Here is a 27400-nt window from a genome sequence, read left to right on the forward strand (position 1 = left end):
TTGTCTGTTGCAGTGGTACATGGAAACATCAAAGTACTGAAAGTACAGAAAGGCTGGCTACCACAAAACACTGAATGAAAACTGTGCGGGAAAGATGTTTGCAAAATCTTAGATATTATGGGTTTTCCATATTAAAATAAGGCGAGCATAGGGTATTGTTGTGATCTTGATTAACTTGTGCATCCAAGTTAAAGTTCAATCGAGAAACCTAGTTTATCGGACGTAAACATGGGTCCAAGAGAGTAAACTATAGTTTAAGCCCGTAATACTGTGTGTTCGCTCGAAAATTTATGTTAGTATTCGATAATCATAGTTTTTCGACAAAGAATGTAATTGTTGGATAATTTAATTCCGAGAACCATTGTATACGGACGTGAACCTATGTTTACGACCATGAACTTGGGTTTACGAGCGTGAACCATAGTTTATGAACGTGAACGTAGGTTTAAGTTCGAAAAACTTGGTTTCTCGAACAAAACTATGATTTTTGGTCATTATCCTATGTTCACCAGCGTTAACCTATGTTTACGGTTGTAAACCCATGTTCACGGTCGTAAACCTAAATTCTCGATCGGTAACATATGTTCACTTTCGTAAGCTATGGTTTACACCCGAGAACACTGGTTTACTTCCGTAAACATAGGTTTACGCTTGTGAACTTAAAATAACGGCCGAAATTCAAAGTTCAATTGAAAAACCTAGTTGAAACCTGGGTTCACAGGCGTGTTTTCGCCCGAAAATATGGGTAAGTATTAGAAAAACCTGGTTTTACGTTCGAAAACCCTTGTTTATCTGTAATTGTTAATTCTACTTTTTTTACCGTAAACCTGGGTTAACGTTATTATTGGACAACTGGCGTGCCATAACCGTTTATATATGTTTCTTATGAAGCGATAATAAACATTGAGGGACATAATATCAGATAAAATATAAAGATAACAAACACATCATCCATATTTCGATATGCAATCCCCCACCCAACACACACATTATGTGTGAATGTATGAACATTGATCAAATGGGGCGATTTTCTTGTCGGTATGAGGGAAATTTTGGGCTCGAACCCTGCTATAAACCGGACTGTTAATGATTATTGTCTAGTCATGTTGCTTCCTTAATACGATGGTTAGGAAAATTGACATACCCGTAATAATGTATTTTTTTTTTGAAGAGTATTCAATTCCTACCATGAGATTACTTTAACTAATTTTTCAGGAGGGCGTAGGTTCAAACCCTACTAGGACCAAACTTTGTTCATTATTTTTCTTTTTTCGAGTATGATAAACTGTTGTTCTTTTTTAAGACATAATTATTATCATGATATGTCGTACAAAAGCGGAAATGTTTTAATTGATTAGCCATTTCTTAGTCATTTCTTGCTGTTTCAAATGAATTTGACCTGAAGGGTGAATGTTTAGTCATCTTTGAAAAATACTTAATTACATTTGTAAAAGTTCTTGATTTTGCATTTATTTTTACAAAGTTTTGAATAAATGTAGGTAGGTAGGTTTTACTTCTGCCCTGTGGTTCTTTATGAATGCATAGAGCAAGGCCATAATTTTCAAAAGTTGGAGCTTAATTTCTTTCCGATTAAATCCTTTTACTCGAGGCTCCCCAGAAAAATTGTTATCGCCAATTTTATTTTGTGTTTTATAATCGTTACGCAATATTTTGAGGTTTCATTTAGAAAAATATTTGGTAAAAGGTTTTCTCTGTGATCGTTTTGCACAATGGCTATCACTTTGAAATTTGTCTCTGTTTCAGCTGAAGGAAAAAAGACATAACTTATACAAAATTAACAAATAAAAAACAAACGTCATTTAAAGATGAATCACAGTGCGAAATATGTTAACTTCAGAACTGTATCAAGTTAGTGCAATTGTTAAACATTACCAATACGGGTCCACTATCTTAATATAACCTGAAAAAAGTTGAAAACGTGTGTTTAAACAAAACTCAGTACATCTACATCCCCACCCTTAAAGCAAATTTGTGACAAAGCGCTTTTTACATTATATCTTTCAGTATTCGTTAGAATGTTTAAAACGAATTTAGTATAAAAATAGCCTAAAAACAGGTATAATGTGGTCATTTGTTTCTTATCACGTTACTATGGCAATCACGCAGCGATTACGTCCCTTAGTACCTATTGCAAATGATCTGAAAGAATAGTTTCTTAAAACTTAAGCCCTAAATATAAGACCTGACATAACTCATATCACTGTAAGTTCATTTTAATTGATATTTCATATTTCTTATTTTCCACGTTATGTCAGGTCGTCGAATAATGCGCAGTATAATTCATATCGACGATTGTTTCTCGGAACCAGCATTTGTTTACTTAGCTCCTTCAATAGACCGAGGTCATAATCTATAACGAAGCGGTCAACGTTGAGTTAGTTCCATTCATACGGACATTTCATTCATGGAGGCGAATTAATTTACCGTCATTATGTAATATTTTCTAATGTTATCTTTCAAGCATTTACCGTTAGAAAAATAAAACATTATTATAACATGTTTGCGCAAGCAGATCTATTGAAACAGGTAAGTTTAACAATCTTTATACAACTCAATGGCAAAACTGATAAACGTAGCGGACTATTTGAATCGCGCATGAAATTATATTTTGTGTTGTCAGTCTCAGCACCTGTTGAACTTTACAGAAACTCGATATATGGTTATAATAGTCTGGCGAATATCGCCAGCCTAAAAACTGTTCTTTCTGTGCCAAGAAGGAATTGATTGATACAGTATCTCATTTGTCATTTGTTTGTATATTTGGTGGCATCCTAGACCAGTAATTTTATGATAAATCATGACAAATCAATTTTATCTTCAGGACAGCCACCTCAACATTATTATTTTAATACTTGAATATCAAACATGCATAAGAAGATTATCTAATGCTTACTGAAAATGGCATCTCTATTGTCCTGTACAAATGAGCAGGCGGACAACCTGGCCATGATTCGATCCAGATGTATGGTGTCTCTTCTGAATTGACCTAAAAGAAATAGCAATTGGAAACTTTTACACAGACCTGTGTTTCTTAATTATTTTTTTTAATCTTTGTTATATTTCATCTACACATTACATATCATGCAAAACCGGATAAAATAAAGCAACATTATAGTCTTCTGAATTGCCTGACATGTATCACATTCCTTAAATATTTATTGAAATAATATAGAGCATAACCTATAGCAGAGCCATGTTTTAACATATCAAAACAATACGAGAAGGTTGTAAGTGTAGACTGAGTATATACACAGCATTTTTGTAGAGTGGAGAAATGTTAAAAATATAGATGTACGTATCATTCTGTCATATCATTTCGATTCTGTTGACTAATATGTATTTTATGTTAACAAGTAGATAAATATGGGAACACTATTTCATGGCACATAATATAGTAGATCGACATGACATCAATGTGTAAAAGTGTTGTAACAGGGTTAAATACTGGTGGTATCATGTCCCTTGAAATAACTTGCGTAGGTAGAACAGGGTTGCCAGCACTCTGGGTGAATAAAATTCCCTGACTTTTCCCTGACTTTTCCCTGACCAATCCATGTTTTTCACTGACCAAAACCGCCAAACATTTAAACGACCTCCTGACCTCCCCTATAGCCGTCCAATCCTCCCATTATTTTTTTTCCAAATGTTTTGTATTTATTTTCCAAATATATTAAACATAAACATCAAACACAATGATAATAAACATGGTTTTCTTTCTTGTACGACTGTTTGGTGGTCAAGTCAATGAAACATAATTGTGACTATTGGTCAGTGAAACCTAGTTATTAAGAAATACATATCAAAAGCATCTTTGCAAGACATGTAACTATCAAAAATCTAACATCTTTTAAGGTACACTTTCCTCATGGTAAAAACAATAAAGTATGGTTAATAACAAGACCACTGGAACCCTGCTAGTATTAGCAAAATATCATTCTCAAAAATCCAAGATCTGTTATTATACAGTTTCCTAGAGGCAAAAACAATAAAACACCATGACTAATAGCAAGACCATTGGAATCATATTGACAAAGCATCACTCTCAAAATCCAAGATCTCAAAACAATGTTAGTTAGTTCTGGAGGCAAGGGTTGCAAAGCCTTTCAGTCTTCAAGCAAAATCAGTGTTTAAAGAAAAATGGGGGATTTAAACAAATTAAATGCATGTTACAGTATTACATCATTAAACTTTGTTTTTAATTACTTAAATTTAATGCTTGAAGACTGCAATAGCCACAAAAGTTTAAAATGATTAACTTCTTCGAGCTTTGAAATAATTTTTCCCTGACTTTTCCCTGACTTTCCAGGATTTTCATTTTTCACTGACCAAATTTTAAAAGTCCCTGACAATTCCCTGACCTTGAAAAAGAAACCAATTTCCCTGACTTTTCAAGACTGCTGGCAACCCTGTAGAAGTCTTGCGTGTTATTCTAATAGTCTAATAGATACAGTGTGTGAGAAAGTGCAAAACCCATCTAATATCATAAATTCTGAAAGTCTTCTATGTGAAGTAGATCAAATTGGGTAGCAGTCTTTGATATGTTGATGTGATGCATCATTTCTTTATATTATAATTTCTAACAATGCAAATATTTGAAATAGCTCACCTCAACACCGGCCCCAGAGAACATTTGATTAGGGTTTAGCAGAGTTATGTCACTGTTACGTTGTCTTTCAACGTACTGAACAAGCGTCTTCTTGAACAATGCATCATCTGAATAGTTATATTATCATATTTTTTCATTGTCTCTTCCCAGTTCAATCATTATTTACAGTTGTAGAGTTCATGCATGGTAGATAATATGATTTTGGGACAGTTTTGTGACCATATTTTCTTTATTGACTTCAATTCCAATAATGTTGTTGAAACAAAGCTTTCTTGCAGACCTGCAACCTTTTCAAGACAGATCACTTTCATATTCACCAATAGTGATAACAGTTTTCAAACCAACATTTTGCTAATGTGCACTTTATCATTCTTCCATCTTTGCATTATACAGCTTTTTTGTTTTTAAATATGCAGTTGGTAGCAGTTATCATATCAGAATGATCATATAAATATTATACGACATAGCATTATGTTTTAACAAACATTTTGTTTTTATTTTACAGTACTTGTTGTTAGATATATGATTGAAAAAATCCCTTCTTTCAATATGAGACTGCATTGCAATTGTAATACTTCTGAAAGCAACTTTACAGATGTGTAACACAGGTGCCAATAATTCAGTTATGTGTATGCTTCGTATTGTGCATCATAACACTGTATGTATATACCTTGTTCTCGCAGAGTTCTGTCTGCTGCTGTCATAAGGTGTAGAAGCTCCTTCTTAGTGAAAGTTGAAAATAGACCACCATCTTCCATTATACCATCTACACTGAATGAGGACTGCAATCCCTTCACAAAGTGGGCTACATCTGTTTGTGGCTGAGACCCTAAAAACCAGGCAGTCCTGAAACAGAAAAACAAGTAAATTATAAAAAAGAGTTTGAAATTTCCCTTGTACAGAACAATTTTATTAATCTAAGGGAATGTATAAAAATATTTTTCACTAATAAAGTTTTAGAAAAATATACAGATCACAGTTTTCCCGGTATGGACACTTTGACAGCCTCATTGACTTTTTCCTGAACCAAAACTAACAAAACACTTGAACCTGTGGATATATTTGTCAAGTCTGTTGATAACACACTGAGCTAGCTTACTTTAGGCTATATTCATTGACACATATAAAATTCTTAATGATTACCTCCCTTTTTTGCCTCATGTAGTGCTTTAAGCACTGGTATTTTGCAATAGGGGTAAAATGGACTTAGGGGTGTGGTCATGACTTTTTGTTACAGTAAGACTGTAATTATTGTCATTATTGATATTGTTATAATAATTATTATTTTTATTATGTACAATGCCATTGATTAAATTATTGTATAAAAATGGTGTTTAATCAATTTATTCAGTTTTTTTTTTCATTTTCTTGGCTCTAATGGTATAAGTTGATGAGTAATATTGAAAATAGAGATTTTCCAACTAATAATGCAGTTATGCATAACATTTAAATTTTAAATGAATAGTTACTTCATCTGCATTAAACACACAATTTAAAGCAATGTGCTTATGACACAATGATAAAGCACATCGTTTTGCTGATTCATAGCTTTATATTTTTTTCACACAATGAAAAGAAATGTTAATGGAGGAATGACACACCAAACAAAGGGGTATGTTTAGACTATTATTTATTTATCTACTGGTTTCAGTCCTTCATCGGGATAACAGGTCATTAAATAATAATGAAGTGGGTACTTTTCCAGTCTTATACCAACATAATTCATTCTTACCCTTGCTTGTTGTCAGCAGATCTGACTATGTCTACAACATATCCTGGCCCAGATGGTAATGTGGTGGCTTAGTGACACTGTATTTCAGTTGAAACGCAAAGTTGGTTTTCTCCTCAAAAACACCGTTCTTCATGACACCCCATCTGGTCTTGTTCTGAGACAGGATGACTTCATTGACTACCTGAAAATGTATGAAGCAAATTAGGGATAGACATTTCCATGTTTCAGTTTATTTCCATGGATTCACAGGAATTTCATAATTAGCCATTTTCTTCACAAGTTTTTATAATACAAAGATACCAATTTATTATTGAAAAGTCGTCAAAATCATCTATAAATGGTTGAAATTTAATCTTCTTTCCCCATAATGAAGGGATTCAAAGTCAGATCACTTAGAATTCATGACATTGTCCAGTGAAGTAGTTTTTCCAGATTGTTTGCATTTCAAACCCTGTTTTTAGAAGCGGTAGTTTCATGCAATGTTTATGACATTATTTATTTTCCTAAAATTAGAAATTTATTTAAGTAACAAAAAGATCCACAGAGTTTGGTACCTTTTAGGGATATATATATATTTTTCTATATATTTTTTTTTATTATAACTCACCTTCAAGATGAAAGTATAAAGCTGAGTATTTCTTTCGATTTTACTATAACTACATATTTTTAAGGGATTTTAGCAGTTGCAAGTGCACTGGAATTGGAAAGTTGCAAAATTAATATATTTTAATAGATTTGAGCAGCTACAATTGTATATGATTTGAGAAGTTTAAAATGTATTGGAATGGTTTACATATTGGATTGGCAAAGTTACAAATATATTGGATTGAAGACATTGAACAATTACATATTAAGTGTGGATTCAGTTATTCGATGCCACCCTGAAAGTATATGGGATACACTTTTATTTCGGAGCCTGTAAAGATGGTAATGAATAGTTTCGGAGTGATAAACTGAACACAGTGAATAGTTTGTAAAAGGATCAACGATATTGCACAACGCATTTTAGTGAATAAACAAAAAATGGCAAAAAGAAAACATAAAAAATGTATGTAATGCAACTTATTATGTGATTTAAAACAATGCTATCTGTCTTTCCTCTCCTTATTTGTAGAGCAGAACATTTTTTTTTTATTTACAATTTCGTCAAAAATGTTGATCCGATTTATTGATAAGGGAGGTTACTCTGTAAGTCAAGTTTTCTATTTCTATTCTTAGCATGACCTACTTACCTATCTCATTTTCTATAAATAGAACACACCGCAGATATACCATACTGTAAAGCGTGAATTGCCTCGACAAGGGAGCGTTCGTGTATTTTACAACTTCGAAGAGAATATTAAAATTATGGAAAATTACAATTGCCTGCATAAAAATTCCTTGGAAAAAAAACGTATTTACAAAGTAAATAAAGGAATCAATAAGCATAGATATGTTGAAATGAACGAAGGAAGTGCCGCTGTTAACTTATTTTTAACCTTTTTGTCTTATTTTCTTTGTTGATAGGTACAGTGATGTAATTTCAGAATGCGCACACTTTTGCAAATTCCTGTTTCTATTTGTTTTTTTGGGGGTTTTTTTTTTTCTTTTTTCTTTCTTTTTTTTTTTTTTGCTTATGTGTCATATAGATCTACTCATTGTTTACAGATATACACTGTCAACTAAGGTGTGCAATAGGCTAAAGAGCAATTGGCTGAATTTTTCAGTGACAAGTTAATACTTCTTTAAATGTGGTTAGATCGAAATATCAAAAGCCATGGGACCATAACTTATCAAAGCATCAGTGACTTTAAAATAGAATTCCTTGTTGAATTTATATGTTCATTGATCTTATATGACTAGTCAGTTGCTCTGGTTTTATTATATCTTGTTACTTGCTTCCTTTTTTTCTTTTTTCTTTTTTATTTAATAGATAGTTTTTGTATTTGTCCATTCCTGACAAAAAAAAAATAAAATAAAAAAAAAAAAAAAACATTTTCATTGAAATATTTTCTACACTTTGGCAGTGGGTTATTATGCTTTCTAAATTTCTTGTAATATTAGATTTGAACTAGACACTGACATACTCCTAGTAACCTTACAGTTCAACGAGGACTTCAAGTTTATCGTTCGTCCGGAAAAAAAATGAATTCTATGATATTCAAAAGTATATAAGAAAGATTCATGCTTTGTGAATAGGGGCAATATAGAGATTATTTGTGTTATATCATTCTTTTCTTTGACAAAATTTTTGATTGTTTTTGTCAGGGAAACAGTAAATTGCTGTGTATAATCTGCATTCTGAAATCTATAATGTAGGTGACTAAGGTCCATAAAACTTCATCAGTAAATAGAAAACACTCATTACATTACATGATAATAACAAGAGGACCATGATGGTCCTGAATCGCTCACCTCTTCCCACATGACCCAGTTTTGAGTATGACGTCGTTTTTTCTATTATTTGACATAGTGACCTAGTTTTTGAGCTCATGTGACCCAGTTTTGAACTTGACCTAGATATCATCAAGATAAAAATTCTGACCAATTTTCATGAAGATCCATTGAAAAATATGGTCTCTAGAGAGGTCACAAGGTTTTTCTATTATTTGACCTATTGACCTAGTTTTTTAAGGCACGTGACCCAGTTTCAAACTTGACCTAGATATCATCAAGGTGAACATTCTGACCAATTTCCATGAAGATCTTGTGAAATATATGGCCTCTAGAAAGGTCACAAGGTTTTTCTATTTTTAGACCTACTGACCTAGTTTTTGACCGCACGTGACCCAGTTTCAAACTTGACCTAGGTATCATCAAGATGAACATTCAGACCAACTTTCATACAGATCCCATGAAAAATATGGCCTTTAGAGAGGTCACAAGGTTTTTCTATTATTTGACCTACTGACCTAGTTTTTGAAGGCACGTGATCCAGTTTCGAACTTGACCTAGATATCATCAAGGTGAACGTTCTGACCAACTTTCATGAAGATCTTGTGAAATATATGGCCTCTAGAGAGGTCACAAGGTTTTTCTATTATTTGACCTACTGACCTAGTTTTTGAAGGCACGTGACCCACTTTCGAACTTGACCTAGATATCATCAAGGTGAACATTCTGACCAATTTTCATGAAGATCTCATGAAATATATGGCCTCTAGAGAGGTCACAAGGTTTTTCTATTTTTAGATCTACTGACCTAGTTTTTGACCGCACGCAACCCAGTTTCGAACTTGAGCTAGATATCATCAAGATAAACATTCAGACCAACTTTCATACAGATCCCATGAAAAATATGGCCTCTAGAGAGGTCACAAGGTTTTTCTATTATTTGACCTACTGACCTAGTTTTTGAAGGCACGTGACCCACTTTCGAACTTGACCTAGATATCATCAAGTTGAACGTTCTGACCAATTTTCATGAAGATGTCATGAAATATATGGCCTCTAGAGAGGTCACAAGGTTTTTCTATTTTTAGACCTACTGACCTAGTTTTTGACCGCACGTGACCCAGTTTCGAACTTGACCTAGATATCATCAAGATGAACGTTCAGACCAACTTTCATACAGATCCCATGAAAATATGGCCTTAGAGAGGTCACAAGGTTTTTCTATTTTTAGACCTACTGACCTAGTTTTTGACGCAGTGACCCAGTTTCGAACTGCCTAGATATCATCAGATGAACTTCGACCAACTTTCATACAGATCCATGAAAATATGGCCTTAGAGAGGTCACAAGGTTTTTTATTATTTGACCTATGACTAGTTTTGAGGCACGTGACCAGTTTCGAACTTGACCTAGATATCATCAAGGTGAACGTTCTGACCAACTTTCATGAAGATCTTCTGAAATATATGGCCTCTAGAGAGGTCACAAGGTTTTTCTATTTTTAGACCTACTGACCTAGTTTTCGACGGCACGTGACCCAGTTTCGAACTTGACCTAGAATTTACCAAGATGAACATTCTGACCCATTTTCATAAAGATCCCATGAAAAATGTGACCTCTAGAGATGTCACATGGAAAAGTTTACGGATGCACGCACGGACACACGGACGACGGACACTGCGCGATCACAAAAGCTCACCTTGTCACTTTGTGACAGGTGAGCTAAAAATAATGGTTTCTGTGAACCACAACTTTGAAATAATTTCAACATTTCCTCATTTCCCAACTGCATTTCTGTGAAACTTCATACACACGCTCCTGCATATAAGAACTTTTCACAGGAGATGACCTTAGTTAGTGAAATAATTACTTTAATTTTGTATGCAAAGGGACCACTTACTCGCAATGTTAAAGTCATTGCAGGTGGAGGATTTGTATTGCATGGTAAAACTTTTCTATCATGTTTATTCTTCATGTTTTAAACAGTTTATAACATATATTGTTTTATGAGCTAATGTTGGTAACTTGTAGCCAGTCAGACTAATAAAGTAATGATTAGGTGATTTCTCATATTGCAATAAATGTACTTCAGACACAACACTTGGCGGCGTCTTTGATGCTTGCATCAATGAATTTCCTTGTATTGAATTGGTACAACAGTTTCTGTATTGTAGTAAGAGTATATATAGTGAATTACATCATATGGGATTTGCAAATACAAATGTATGGTATTTCACATAAAAATATAGAATATGAACAAATGCAAATGTAATGGTTCCGTTTCAGCTATTGGAAATGTATGGTATTTAAGTACTTACCAGAAACAAAAACAACTGTGTTATTACAAATATGTGGAATAATTAGTAGCTTAATTTGAATGGTCACAATTTTTAAATGTTTTGATTGAAGCTTATCCTTAGCCCTTACAATGCTAAATTTCTATAATGAACAGTCCATCTTTCAATTTGGACAGTACCATTAACCGTTTAAAGGGGTGCTTACCAAAAAGATACTGACTGTATAGCAAACTGTGTAGATCACGATCAGGCTGCATGGATGTGCTCTTGAACTACATTGGTTGCAAAAGCAGAATCAGTTGTTTCCAGCATGGTAAGGGTTTAAGGGAATTATTTTAGAAACTGTTCTTGTTAAATAAAATCTGTGAGGATACTTGAAAGATTATATGATTTTCTTAACTATTAACTTACAGTAAGAAAATATGACAGTGAGGAAAACTCACATATCATTTAAGAAACAGTTTGTTTTAAAATGCAGAAACGGTTCAAGCCAGCCACCTTACTAATTTCTTAAACCAACAAGAGATCACAGAGTGATCTTGGCGCCCACCAATGTGCCATTTTTGAGTGTTCCAAATTTCAAGACTTATTGACTAGCTCAAGGTCAAATTTCATTTCCATACACAACACTGTGCATGTGGTCCAAATTCGAAAGCTGTAGCTTCAGAAATGTGGAAGTAGATCACTAGATCAATTTCAAGGACAAAGTTCTCTGTACACAAAACTATGCATGTGCATCAAGTTTGAAGGCTGTAGTTTGAGAAATTTGAAAGTAGGTCACTAGGTCAATCTTAAGGTCAAAGTTTATTTCGGTACACAAATCTATGCATGTGGTCCAAATTTAAAGCCTGTACCTTCAAAAATGTGAAAGTAGGTCACTAGGTCAATGCCAAGGTCAAAGTTTGTTTCGGTACACAGTCCTACGCATGTGGTCTAAATTTGAAGCCTGTAGCTACAGAAATGTGAAAGTAGGTCACTAGGTCAACCTTAAGGTCAAAGTTCATTTCTGTACACAAAACTATGCAAGTGGTCCAAATTTGAAGGCTGTAGCTCGAGAAATATGAAAGTAGGTCACTAGGTCAAAATCAAGGTCAAATTTTATTTCGGAACACAGAACTATGCATGTGGTCCAAATTTGAAGCCTGTACCTTCAAAAATGTGAAAGTAGGTCACTAGGTCATTGTGAAGGTCAAAGTTTGTTTCGGTACACAAAACTATGCACGTGTTCGAAATATGAAGGCTGTAGCTCGAGAAATATGAAAGTAGGTCACTAGGTCAAAATCAAGGTCAAATTTTATTTCGGAAAACAGAACTATGCATGTGGTCCAAATTTGAAGCCTGTACCTTCAAAAATGTGAAAGTAGGTCACTAGGTCAATGTAAAGGTCAAAGTTTGTTTCGGTACACAAAACTATGCATGTGATCCAAATTTGAAGACTGTAGCTTGAGAAATGTGAAAGTAGGTCACTAGGTCAAAATCAAGGTGAAATTTCATTTCGGAACACGAAACTATGCATGTGGTCCAAATTTGAAACCTGTACCTTCAAAAATGTGAAAGTAGGTCACTAAGTCAATGTCAAGGTCAAAGTTTTTTTCAGTGCACAAAACTATGCATGTGGTCCAAATTTGAAGGCTGTAGCTACAGAAATGTCAAAGTAGGTCACTAGGTCAAAATCAAGGTCAACTCATGTCAAGGTTCATCTTGGCACTCAAAACATACATGTGGTCCAAATTTGAATGTTGTAGGTTATTGACAAGAAGATTTTAAAAGCTTTTCCCTATATAAGTCTATATGAATCCTGTGACCCATAGGGCGGGCCATATTTGACCCTAGGGGGATAATTTGAACAAACTTGGTAGAGAACCACTAGATGATGCTACATTACAAATGCCAAAGCCCTAGGCTTTGTGGTTTGGACAAGAAGATTTTCAAAGTTTTTCCCTATATAAGTCTATGTAAACCATGTGACCCCCGGGGCAGGGCCATATTTGACCCTAGAGGGATAATTTGAACAATCTTAGTAGAAGACCACTAGATGATGTCACATGCAAAATATCAAAGCCCTAGGCCCTGTGGTTTTGAACAAGAGGTTTTTCAAAGTTTTTCCCTATATAAGTCTATATAAACCATGTGACCCCCGGGGCGGGGCCATATTAGACCCCAGGGAAATAATTTGAATCATCTTGGTAGAGGACCACTAGATGATGCTTCATACCAAATATCAAAGCCCTAGGCTCTGTGGTTTTGGACAAGAAGATTTTCTGAGTTTTTCCCTATATAAATCTATGTAAATTATAGAAATAAACAAAGGGCCATAACTCACTAAAAAATTGTTGAACCAGTCTGATTTTCAGGGGGACACAACTAGGGTACCAATACATCATTATGACAAAGTTTGGTCAAAATCCCCCTGGTAGTTTCTGAGCAGATGCGATAACGAGAAATTGTTAACGGACGGAAGGACGACGGACCACGGACGCAGAGTGATTTGAATAGCCCACCATCTGATGATGGTGGGCTAAAAAACCATTTTGAATTTACATATAATTTATTAGAAAATTCCAGTGACATTTACATGGATAAAGTGATTACTTCTAATCTTAGAGGCAGACAATAGACAACTTGTCAATTGACAAGTGCCCAATATCAAATACTTGTTAAATGCAAAATTCAAAATTTGATGATAAATGCTGAATACTAAATGTTGTATGTCATACATCTAGTGCTATGTATGAAATATTTGATTAGAACTGCCAAAATAAAACAATACTTACTGTCAAATTTTCAAAGTTGTGAGCTAAGGATATGTATAATCTTATTTATATTAAAATCTCTCATAGGATGTATCTTTTTCTGTAACTCTTGAGTGTACCTTTCAATCATCAACATAATTTTCTACAACAGTCAGATTTGGATTAACAATCCTACTAACCTGGGACTGAAACTGCTTATATTTCTGGCCCAACTGAATAGCATGGTGTCACACCTTGGTTAAAGCTTTGCATGCAAGTACATATGGCTATTATCTAAAGGCATATATCTTTGAAACTTATTTTTTCTTTTTCTAGGTCAATTACCAACCTCACTTGGTCAAGTCCCATAACTCTGACATGTAATTTGGCCAAATTATGCACCCTTTGGTTCTTTGAAAATCCTGGTTAAAATCTTACATGCAAGTTACTTTCTCCTAAGTGCAGGTATTGAATTGAAACTTCACATGTTTATCCTTGGTTATAAATCTAGGTTAAAGCTTCAAATCCCATAACTCTGACATGCATTTTGCCCTAATTATGCCCCCTATTGGACTTTAACTTTTGCATGCAAGTTACTTCAAAACTGTGCAGTTACTGGATTGAAACTACTCTAACATTTAGGGTACCGGGTAATATTCCTGCTTTTGGGACAACAATTCAAACAGTCCAGCATTGTCTTACAGACAGCTCGTTTTAAGGTCAATGTTCTGTGTAGCAGCTATGTGTGCCATGCTACTTGGCTGACTATTTGAAGGAGTGGGGTGGAGTGGTGGTCTGTGATTTTACTTGGAGCCAAGAATTTTTTGCCTTTCTGATTTTTTTCCAGAAAGACAGAATATGTTTTTGCAGAGTGATCAAAAGACAATTCTTTTCATTTCAAAATATTTGTTATATTTTTTTGTTATTCAAAATTAACATTTGCAATAAAGTCATTACTGAATATTTTCCTAAGTATATTTTGATCTTTGAACAATTTTTTTAATAAGAAGCACTTAGACATAAATAACAATTCCTTATTTTGAGCACAGTAATATACTTATCTAAGCAAAAAATGGTAGAAAATACTGTTTCGAATGTTCATATACCACTTACTATTGACAATCAAGGGGCTCACCAGCCAAAACTGGATGTAAAGTGGGACAAGTAAGGGGGTTCGGCCACATGCTCCCTTGGAAAAAAACAACAATTATATTGCCAAAGACCTCTGGTGAATTTCACAATGTATATCTAAAAAATAATCAAGGCCTTTGGGTGGTTAATCATCTTATTTACTATTGTTTAGATTTCAGATGCTTAGGAATTGAACCACGAGGGCATTAGATAAAGAAGTATCTGAACTACGAACCATGGTAAATAAGACGATTAACCTCCCGAAGGCCTTGATTATTTTTATTCTGACATGCTCATTGACATGTTTTAATAAATATTACACTGGACTTCATTCACCCCAGGAGTAATTTATCCGACGTCATGCGGCAATATGGCGTCATAAATGACATCATAATGCTCTCCTACTGGTCTGCGCATCTACCGTTGTTTATCACAGATTCTAACATGGCTCAATTTGATTTTCAGTTAAACAAAGAAGAAAATCAAGCTCTGTATATTCTGTGATAAACAACGGTTGACGCGCGGACCGGTAAGAGAGCACTATGACGTCAATTATGACGTCAATCTGCCGCACAACGTCTGAGACATTACTCCTCGCGTAAATGAAGTCCAGCATAATACTGATTAAAATATATCAATGAGCATGTCAGAATGAAAACAATCAAGGCCTTCTTGTGATTTATCGTCTGATTTACCACGGTTCATTGTTCAGATGCTTCAGTATTTAACCACTCGGGCTAACGCCCTCGTGGTTCAATTCCTACACATCCGAACTCTGAACCCTGGTAAATCAGATGATAAACAACTCGAAGGCCTTGATTATTTGTTAAATATACAGAGCTTGATTTCCTTCTTTGTTTAACTGGAAATCAAATCAAGCCACGTAATAATTTGAGATATATTTTCCCAAATTTCAGGGTTTTTTTAATGTAATAAATTATTTATTGAACTTCCCTGTCTGACATTTGTGTGTGACTTGTCTGATATTAATGCATTAAAGTTTACACATATTTTTAATAATAACTGCTTTTAGGTAAATCAAATGTTACAATTAGCAATATACCATTTGTATTTGTGAGTCTCATATGACACTGCCATGCAATGAACTGTTTCATGTGAGGATGCTCGTTGTGGAAGACAGAATTGTATGTCTCTGCAAAAGCCTGAGCAGACACGAAGGCATGGTTTCTGAAAATAGGTAGTTGTAAAGATAACTATTAATTTTTATACTCGAGTAAAACTTTTATAGTTGAAACACTAAAAAATTAGAGAATGATAATAATAAAGAATTCTTATATTATTGTCACTTTTTTCGTTCATACATACCACAAAACACAAGTTGTTGCAATGACCTCTGTAATATTTGTCAGAGCAAGGTCAGTTGGCTTAAAGCAGCATGCCTCCAGATCGTTTGACAACAAATTTTTTTTTTTTTAAATTATGTATCTTGAAATAAATGCTATATTTCTTAAGAAGGCTTTAAAACTTAATTACTGACAAACTTTATGTTATGGAAACACTTGAGAATTTGCTGTTTTTACTACTTCTTACGACGAAAATTGAAAAGCCTTTGTCACGCTTTTACTCCAGGTAAACTGTCTCAGTTATAATTATCTATATTTTGGAGTCATTATCACTACTTCAGCTATAGCGCTATTGGTTACGACGATGGGAAAATGTCTTTATTGTCGCGGTGGTCCGGAGTTCGATTCCCGATGCGGTCATCTTTTTTTCTTGATTTGGAACTTTTAAAATATGTTAGAAACAAAAATTCATATTCTATGTTCATAAAATGATCAAACTTCAGTTTGAAAGAAAGATTATCTTTTAGCCAAATCTGGAGGCATGCTGCTTTAAAAGTAAGATCACTTTGTCCAACAGAAACATGTATTTCATGATTTCTGAAATAAAACCTCAGTAAATGAATTTGTGCAAATTGCTAGTCTTTGTATAGTTCAATTATGTTCGATTTCATGTAATAAAGCACAGTCACATGAGTATTGGCCTGCAGGTCAGTGGCCATGGTCAAAGTTTGGATATCACATTTGGTCCCAAACAGGCAACATGAATGTCCAGAGTTTCCATGTGTAAAAGAAAACATTGTTCCACTTAAAAAGAAACAAAATGTTAGTAACAAATCCCAATTCACAGAGAAGCTCAAACACATCTTTGGTGAAGTAGACTCTTCCAGATGCAGAAATGAGATCTTGTTGTAATCTTGACTCATAAAACTGACTGTCACAGGAATCTTGGTGAAATCTGAAACATTTATTATAAATACTAAATCACATTTGATTAAAAGATTATTTCCTGAAAGCCATAAAAAACAAAGTAACAATTCTAATAATAGAAATGCACAGGTTCCATTTTGCTTACAGTATAGTATTATCTTCCTTGACCTAGTAAAAGCAGAGTTGTTCCCCTTGATTTTGTAAAAGAAATTGCTTATATTTCAAAAAGTATTTCAGCTGAAATAACCAAATGTCTCATTATTATCAGTAGCACATGACCTTTGCTAACATCATGGCCAAGTAATAGCAGAGTTTTCCCCCTTGATTTGGTGCAAAAAGAAATAATGCTTATAATTCAGAAAGTATTTTAGCTAGAATCACTAAACCTGACGATTCTTCAATAGCACCAATCTGACTGAAGTACATCTCCTATTATGCTACGCTTAGGATCTGAAGACAAACTATTGATAGCCTCATTCTGACAACCCTTAATTCCGCTAGCCAATCAGAAGGCTTACTTACGACATTTTGTTTATTTATTTTTATATCTATATTTAGCCTGGGCTTTTCCTATTTACAATTCTTATGATGACCACATCACAACTACGCCCTCATATTTTGAGAGAACTTATATGTCATGGTACGCACTTGGTCACGTAAAGTGTCAGATAGCCAGTTAGCTCAGTCGATAGGGCATTTGCCCTGTAAGCAAGGGAACCGGGGTTTGAGCCCCAGACTGACTGCACATTTTTCTTACTCTTTGACATTCAACGCTATATTGATGGTTCAGCCAAATGCTTGTTGAAACAAGTCGTCTGATTGATTCAAATAAAATCAAAGCACTGAAAGTACTGAAGGATCGATTGTCTCTGAACAACACAGATTGTACACATTATGTGTAAATATCAGCGAAACCTTTTCTAGTGTAAAAATGTACACAAAGTTTGACATTTAACCATATTTGTGAACTTTACTTTTGATGCAGGAACGGACGGCTTACCTTTTGCATTCAGTAATCATATTTCACCATCCTATGACCTATCACAGCAGTATCTTGAATGGTAATCGAGAAGTAGATTTTAACAAAACTGAACTGAAAATTCAAATTTAAGCTTGCACAACAGGTGATATTAAGTTAAACACACTTTTTGTGAAATCAATTCCATATTTATTCATTGTCTGTAAACAATATTATTGTTGAATATAACAATACAAACATATTAAAGCTATGTATATTGTATAGCTTTTGACTTTGGTATATTAGGGGTGGGTGTTACACTATAATTTTTACATTTCCCTTTTAGTCACTTTTTACGCAGAGCAGGTATGTTTTTATCCAGTCTACATTTTTTATACCCAGTAGTAAAATACTCTCCACTGGGACTTGAACCCAGACCTCCTTCTACATGGTGTAAGTAGCATTCTTACATTGAAATATGGAGAGGATTTAGCAAAATATTGTAATACTTGAAATACAATATCAGAAGAATTCAAAACAAATGTATACACATTAGAATGACAAAGTGAAAATGTATTGTTATGCCTACATGTATTTTCCTCCATCGATTTTATTTCAAGAAATTGAAAATCATGAGATTAATCCAAAATTAAATTCTTCAACCAAATGCAAGTTTAAGAAATTACCTATGTAATTATTTTGAAATAGGATGAAAATTCTTCATAAATACTTTTAGGTCTTTGTGCAGCATTTTTTAAACCTATAGTTCTCTTGTAAAACTAGAAATACTTCAGTCACACTGGTAAAATTCACTAAAATTGAGTTGTAAGAACATACAAATTGGACACTGTCTGTTTTTGGCAATCAGGAACATAAAGCAAAAGCACTTAACTGCAGTGCCACCTGCAAATTCAAAGCTGAATATTCATGCCAAGTTACATCAAAATCCAACCATGCATGAAGAAGAACTTAAATTGAAATTTGACCCCCAACTGTGACCTTGATCTTTGAGATAGGAACACGGGGTTTATGCATGTCACATCTTCTAACTTAGATAAACATTCATGCTAAATATAAACAAGATGCATGTAAAAGTTATGATCCGGACAAAATCGGACGATCGCACAGACGAACAGATGCACACACAAACACCTACTCCCCAAAATGATGACTAAGTCCAGCTAGTCAAGCTCATCGCAGGCAACTCATTTCTGTTGTTCAGAAGCTTACTGTTTCTTTTATACTTTTGCTTAATCTAGAATTTACACATGTTCAGTTAAAGTTTACTCAGGAACCAATGCTTTTCTAAAATCTTGTTTCAAATCAAAATTTTGTTTACACATAAGTATCAATATCTTTAGTAAATACATTGTAACAGGTATAAGTAAGTTTATTCATTAAGAGAGCCGCGTCATGAGAAAACCAACATAGCGGCTTTCCGACCAGCATGAATCCTGACCAGACTCAGGGCGGATATTCGCAGGCTGGTCTGGATAAGTGGTAGTTGCAAACCAACTATGTTGGTTTTCTCATGGTGTGGCTCAAGAAATCTATTAGTCTGGACAGCTACAAAGTCCCCTGGCTAGGTATCAAGTTACCGGACAGCTAAACACTTCCTTTAATATTTGCCATTGTATTTTCACCATTATGTTTCCTGTAACTTTCCACATAAACAGACAAGAAAAGAAGTAGGAGAGCAAACTTTTGAAATCATCGCCCGATTTTATATAGGAATGGGACGATTCCTTGGTTAATTGGATCCGATTTGATTACTAGGTGAAACCAGTTTCAATTTTGCAAAACCGCTAATCACTCTCACACAATAAAAATCAAGATTAGTACTTTATCTTTATACATTTCTTTGACAAGCAAATAGACCCACAATATATTTCTGCTAAAACACAGTGAACATAGTCAATAATTTGCTTGTCATGATATATTTAAAATAAAGTACACCAAAATATGACTTATTAATTAGCGCACTGCTTGCAAACAATAAAGTCCACCGGAAGTTCCTAATGTAATCAGCTGCTGGATGTACCTTGACACAGTCGTCAGGAAAGAGAACAGCATTTTGAATATGACGGCCGATTAAACAAATCGGTTTGATTTCATATAAATAATCGGTTTCAATATTTTGATATCCTCCCAGCCCTAATTTTAAAGATAAAATATAGGTCTCTCAGTATTCATACTGTCCTGTACGTGTTGTCTAAAAGTTCTGTTTTTGGCCCCCTAGTCACTGCTAATTTTAATATTTACGTACTGCTGACAATTCATCCTTGTTATTTTTTCTCTTACTGTGATAATGTCTGAATACTGAATATGAGACATTACACATTTCTTTCAGATTTTTAGATTTTAACAATTTTTTCAATGGATTTTCAAAGGTAAAACAGTTTTGAAATATTTATAATTTTAGTATTCAAAATTTTTTTAAATTACATGTAATACCAATAGCGGCAATGTGATGTTCAAAATTTTAGAAAACCAGTAGTTAAGCATTCATAAATAATCCATTTTATTCGAAATACATGTGTAAAGTAAAAACTGATGAATGAATTGCTTGGTTTATAAGCTTTCAATTCATCAAAAAGATATTTCTAAATTTGTGTTTTATGGATGTAAGTTTATGCCGTTAGAAAAACATAACACGGACGTTCGGCAATCAATGTTTTATCATTTCTAAAAGAAAATAACAATGGATTTGTATACAAACACGGTCTTATTCGTTTTATCGACTGATAAATTGGTAATCTATCCGAGACGTTGAAAAATATACATTGGTATGTATTCACAGTGTGAATTTCATACAATATTTTGTTTACAGATAAGGCCACATTTAAAAAGTCTTTGTTTGCTGTCTCCCGACCCTACTTTTTAAAGTTGGGTAGGTAGGTAGGTAGGCAACTCTTTTTTTTGTGTGGGGGTAATAGACAAATATCAGTAGATATATGATAGTTTCTTACAGAATATTTCTTCTGTATTAATAAGACATATTTGTATATGTTATATAAAAGGATGAAACTAAATAATACAATTTAAACTTTCTTATTCATTATTTTGCTTACTTGAAATATATGTGGCACTTGTCATATCACAACTTAAAAAAAAATTTGACCAGCATTGTCCAATAAAAACTTTTGGGGTACAGCATTTTTAGTGGGTAGGTAGAGAGACAGCAAACAAACATATTTTTAATTTTGGCCTAAGTACTGACATCTTAAATAAATAACAGTTAAAACTATATAAAATCATTACTTATTCATTAAGAAATCAATAACATGACAGCTAGAAAATCACCTGAGAATTTGTTAGCTGTCTGGTCACCGGAGGGCGCGTCAAAATAATTTGACGTTCATACTGTTTTATATTTGTGATACTCCTGGCAATCTTAACATCAAAACTTTGAAGGACCAAAATAATGGAAGATATAATTGTTTGTTTTGGGTTTAACGCCATTTTTCAACAGTATTTCAGTCACATAACGACAGTTAACCTAACCAGTGTTCCTGGATTCTGTACCAGTACAAACCTGTTCTCTGCAAGTAACTGCCAACTTCCCCACATGAATCAGAGGTGGAGGACTAATGATTTCATACACAATGTCGTTTATCAAATAGTCACGGAGAACATACGCCCTGCCCGAGGATCGAACTCACAACCCCACGATCCGTAAACTAACGCTCTTACCTACTGAGCTAAGCGGGCGGGCTGGAAGATATAAATAAAAAATTACACAGTCATGTAAAGTTATTGGTTTTATCACTCTGCCAAATAAAAACAAAACCACTGCAATGCAGAGCAATATACACAAAGCAAAGTCATATATGATCTTTGACCCTTAAGTATGACCTTGACCTTGAAGCAAGTTATCCGGAACATGCGCTCTGCACGTCGTCTTGGAGTGGTGAACATTTGTGTCAAGTTTCTTTGAAATCCTTCAAGGGGTTCAAGAGTTACAGAGCGGACACGAAACAAACTGATATGACCTTTGACTCCTAAGTGTGACCTTGACCTTGAAGTGAGACATCCAAAACATGCGGTCTGCACATCGTCTCGGTGTGGTGAACATTTGTGTAAAGTTTCCTTGAAATCCTTCAATGGGTTCAAGAGTTACAGAGCGGACACGAAATTGCTAACGGACAGACGGACACCAGCGTCATAACATAATACGTCCCTTCGGGCGTATAAAAACATTGTTTGTTTCTGGTATCCCGACCTACCAAAAAGATGCAAAACTGCACTTTTTAAACTTTAAATATGCCCAGTGATGTTGGTAATCAACTTACTGATGCTCTTAACTCATTCTGCCCTAAAGCGTTATCTCCACTTCTACTCTGCTGATATTTATCTTTCAGCCACCTAGGAGGCTGATAAGCCAATCTACCCTGAATACCGAGAGATGTTTTGAGAGATAACATTGATTTTGTAGCTTTTTGCTTGGGATATTGTTGTTAATTAGTGACATATGACATCAGATATGTGCTAATAGGTATGGAATTTGCACTCTTTGTAAGAAAATTGAAGTAGCTATGCAACAAAGTTAATTTCATGCAGCTTTGTAGTACAGTCATTTCAACAGACTGTTGAATTAAAAACGCAAAACAAATGACCATATTCTCTCATCAGATTTTGTTTTGGCTAAACAACATTTACCATGCACATATTTAAACAGCAAATATGAACAATTCTTAAAAATAATTTTAAATACATATTATTGTCATTTTCTAACACTGATTTTACTCATTTATACGCATCCAGGCAATCAAAATGCATCAAAATAAAGTTATTTGCCATAAAAAATAGCGTATGTGTTTAATATGAAGATGTAATAAAACGAATATTTTAGCTATTTTAGACAGAAACTATTGTGCTGAAAATGAGATTATTTTGGGCTAATTTTCAGAAAACATGTACAGTCATGTACTTTATGAAAATTTGAATTTTGAAACAATTTTGCGGAGTTTCTAAAGTATCACAAACAAGCTGTCGAAATAATTGAGTTATTATTAACACTTTATTCTATAGATCAAGAGACAGTCTCGAAGTTTAACAACAAAATAAATAGATGAATAAATAAATAGATAGATACCAACCAAGATGTTTTTACTTTTTCATACACACATGAGCATTATTATATCGCATAGGTAAAAATTAAAGATCTGGTGTGAATGAGTTGAAGATAGTTTAATCTTTCATGTAAAAGAAAATATTTTAGTTCTTTTCTTTTCAATGATACAATCCACAATTCTACCAGTTTTGTTCAGGCAGTGCTGTGTGCTTTTTGTTTTGCATTTCGGTATGATACTTACACGTTATTTTTGTGCGATAATTATGTACGTCTGTCTTTACTGAAGTGTATTTTTCATAACAATTAATACCCGATCATTTATAATTCAGCATTTTTTCCGCACTCAGAACCGTACTTATAAAGAATATACTCAACGCCTTTTCTAGCCCCATAGCTATGTTTTTATATTTATCTCTGTTAAATTTTGACAGATTTAAATGAAATTCTGGCACAATGTTTAAGGATAATTTTGTAGTAATAAAACGTAATAAACTCATTTATCACATGTTTGACGTCGTGGGAGTGTAATAAAGCCATTAAATAAAAACGATAATACACTAGTGTAATAAAGCTTTGACGTCGACGTCATTTATAGTATAGGAGACGTTGGTCAAATTGACTTGTTGATATGATAAAAGAAAGTAGAATTTTTGATGTTTCGGCAGGAAAGACTAACATGTGATAAAAAGAATATTACATTTGTGACTTTCCACATTGAATTTATTAAACTCGTTGAATAAAATTGATAAAATGCTCAGCATAGCCTCGCATTTTATTATTTTATTCAACGAGTTTAATAAATTCAATATGAAAAGACACTCATGTAATATCCTCTATTTATTCGTAAAATTGCTTGATCCCGCAGATGGCATTATTTGCCGCATAGCGATGAGCGAAAAAGTATATACTTTTGGTTTGCATTATTTCAACTGTCATTTCTCAATGAATATTTGTTGGTATCTATTTATTTATTTATTCTTTTTTTTATGTTTCGATCATATAAAGAATTATCCGTAATTTTCAGGCTTCGAAAAATCACAAATTATAACTCGAACGACGCTTGCTTTTACAGCTTTCTTCAACCAAAGCATTCATTTTTTCACAACATCTGTTTTATTTATGTTTTAAAAATGTTACGCAAGAAAAAATTTGAGTCCAACTTGTTAGAAAAAACTAAAAGTTTTTATTTAAGACCAATGAAACGTGACGACTGAATGCATCATGCGGAATTCAGAGCTATTACTGTAAAGACGCATGTATGCGGCGTGCGGTTTCCAGATGTAGTTAACAACACCGCCTAGAAGCGGCACGCAGTATTCAGATAACAAATGGTCGACGCATAAATGCGTCGTGCGGGCAGAATGAGTTAAGGCATAACCCCCTTATTTGTTTTCATTTTTTGAACAAAAATAATTTCCGAAAAGTCTCTCTGATAAAAAAAAAAAATCAAAAAAAAAAAAAATTTCCGAATTACCTACCCTATTTTTTTTTTTTTAGCATGTTACCGGAAATAAAGGATTTTTTTAGGCCTAACTCACTTGTGAAGTAACAGTAGATGTTAATCGTGTACAGTACATACATAGGTTTAAATCACCAGAACATTTGTAATTTTGGATATTATTTGATAATTTTTACATAAATCAATCAGGAATTGAATCCCCTTTTGATACAAGTAAGTTGCATTTGAATTTATTGCCAATTCCGTGCAAAAATTGGCATTTAAACCTATAGCATGTGACGCGTCAGCAGCGATGAAAGTTTCATTGGAATCGCTTCAACTATTTTGGTCTTTCGAGTGTTTGACGTGAGTGGGGATATTGCCCAAGTGAAACAAATATCTCAATATTTCTGAGGACAAAGTCAAATTAGTTTGACTATTAAACGCCTAGAACTAAGGCTAGTAGTAGACATCCAGTTACCAGATGATGAGACACTTTCAATGATAATATATATATATAGCAATTTGTACACCATAATCAGAAGCTTTTCTTAATTCATATTTGTCTCGGAACTGATTGATGAAAATAATTAACGTTTCCTTCAGTCAAAGAACTATAAAATACAAAGAATGGCAACTGGAGATACTTCCGCATCATCGCATATAAGCGCGTTATCTTATTTCAAAGCGTTTGCCAACTTGATCAATTGTGATCAAATCAACAGACGCTTACCTGAAGTATAAAACAGACGGTACGCCTGGCCCTAATAAACTGAATCGAGTCCATTTTTCAATCAACAACTGTTGATTTGCCAGACTTCTGGTCATAAGTTCATTTCTTCCCCATGTAGAAAATACTAATAACAATAAAAAAAAAACACCATATTATTGTAAACAAACATCCGAAATTAATCTAATTTCAAAGCATTTGCCCACTTAATTAATAGTGATCAATGGACGCTTACAACGAAATCTCATTCAGTAGTCACGGGATGTTGGAAATATTTGTTCTATATGCCTTTCAAATTGCCAATCTATTTATTTTTTAGCTCTTTGCTCCAGTAAATAAGGCATGGAGTGTGCTCATGACTTGTTGTAATTATTCAGAATTATAAATAAAACATTTACAAAAATCGTGATAACAACTAATCATAATCTTTACAAGCAATTACTTTATACACTTGCTTTACAGTACATAATACGTACATGTTACTTATTGTATATTAAGTAACGGATCTCTAACCAATTCCATTAAAATTGGGGACGAACTGACTGGGGCGAAATTACGCCTTCATCCTGCATAAACAGATATTAACAAACTACAGCAGTCTAGAGCATTTACAGATTAAATCAGCATGTCTGTTGTAAAATAAAGTTATGATTTGCCTTTTGATTTGAAAAGTTGGAATGAGATATTAACTGGAAAAATGTATTTCTGACATGTTTGCAAAGGACGTAAATGAAACGAAGGGAGGTAACTTTTTAAGGACGAATCGAACTACAGCTGCTGTTTTCCTTGCTATCTTGGACCAAAGGGGTCCGGCACATGAATGGATTGAGTTTAATGACTTTTTTTGAGTCCTAGAGCCATAATTATGAAAAAATCCATACTAATATAACTACTCCCTAGGGCCATAATTATGAAAAAATCCATACTCCCTAGGGAGTAGTTATATTTAGTATGGATTTTTTCATAATTATACTACTCCCTAGGGAGTAGTTATATTTAGTATGGATTTTTTCATAATTATGGCTCTAGGACTCAAAACAAGTCATTAAACTCAATCCATTCATGTGCCGGACCCCTTTGTCTTGGACTGTTCTTTTTTCAGTTCAGTAAAATCTTATCGATCAAAATCGCTACAGAAAAGACTCTTCTAGGTTAGCTGTAATCTTTAAACAATGTCTCAAGGATCAGTCTGTGCTGTAAACAAAGCTGGCATCGTAGGTTTGTCGGTTACCTAGTTTTCGCGCATTAATATGTCACTGCAGTCAGAAATACACAACAGAAATGTATATAATAAAAATTGGAAAATATGTTAAGAATTTCTTGTTTTGGACGCTCGACAGCTGAAAATACAGTCGTGACAGAGTAATTATATTTTGATAGTTGACCTAATCTATGGCATGGAACCACTATTTTGTTCGGTTTGCAGTAAGGAAATTTCTGCATTGTTAATTGATCCAAAAAGATTTGCGAAAAAGCAATATTGGAAATCAAAAATATATAGAAGACGAATGTGAATGGGTCATTCTCAGATATGGATCTTCACTTAGAAGATCAATTACTTTAGTCACATTGTCAATAGCACCTGACTTTTGCTCACAACAACTGAATACAAACAACTTTGCAACAGTGACAACCCCTGGCTATGCAATCAATGCAGCCAATTTCATTTCACCGATAGCTTTTTTGAACAATCATTCTATTCCATAGATGACTCGTTTAATTCCACTGACGCCAATGGAAATATCAACAACTATGAAGTGCTTAAAATTACAAACTTGAGAAAACAATTTCCAAGACATTTTACATGTGGTTATCTGAATATTAATAGTCTTAGAAATAAATTTTATAGTGTAGAGTCTACAAGAAATATTACATGAAAATTTAGTAGATCTTCTTTTTATATCCGAAATAAAAATTTATGATTCTTTTCCTGACTCTCAATTTTCAGTTGACAAGTACCACATGTGGAGGGCTGACAGAAATGTGAATGGAGGTGGACTCATTACATACTTGAGATCAGATATTGCAGGTGAAAGGAAACATACTTTAGAATTTAAGGAAATAGAATCTGTCTGTG

General features: G+C 33.8%; 2 long non-coding RNA genes across 2 annotated transcripts; both read right to left on the reverse strand.

Moving 5' to 3' along the window:
* Positions 1–4622: 4622 nt before the first annotated feature.
* Positions 4623–16083, reverse strand: LOC123546520 (uncharacterized). The gene is made up of 4 exons (XR_008366940.1): positions 15956–16083; positions 6360–6540; positions 5298–5473; positions 4623–4734 (listed from the first exon to the last, which is right to left on the reverse strand). It is a non-coding gene; the product is annotated as an uncharacterized LOC123546520 (long non-coding RNA).
* Positions 16084–16168: 85 nt separating this feature from the next.
* LOC128548316 (uncharacterized) lies at positions 16169–26034 on the reverse strand. The gene is made up of 2 exons (XR_008366943.1): positions 25800–26034; positions 16169–17151 (listed from the first exon to the last, which is right to left on the reverse strand). It is a non-coding gene; the product is annotated as an uncharacterized LOC128548316 (long non-coding RNA).
* Positions 26035–27400: the final 1366 nt, after the last annotated feature.

This window comes from Mercenaria mercenaria, chromosome 14, assembly GCF_021730395.1.
Source record: "Mercenaria mercenaria strain notata chromosome 14, MADL_Memer_1, whole genome shotgun sequence".
NCBI classification, from domain to species: Eukaryota; Metazoa; Mollusca; class Bivalvia; order Venerida; family Veneridae; genus Mercenaria; species Mercenaria mercenaria.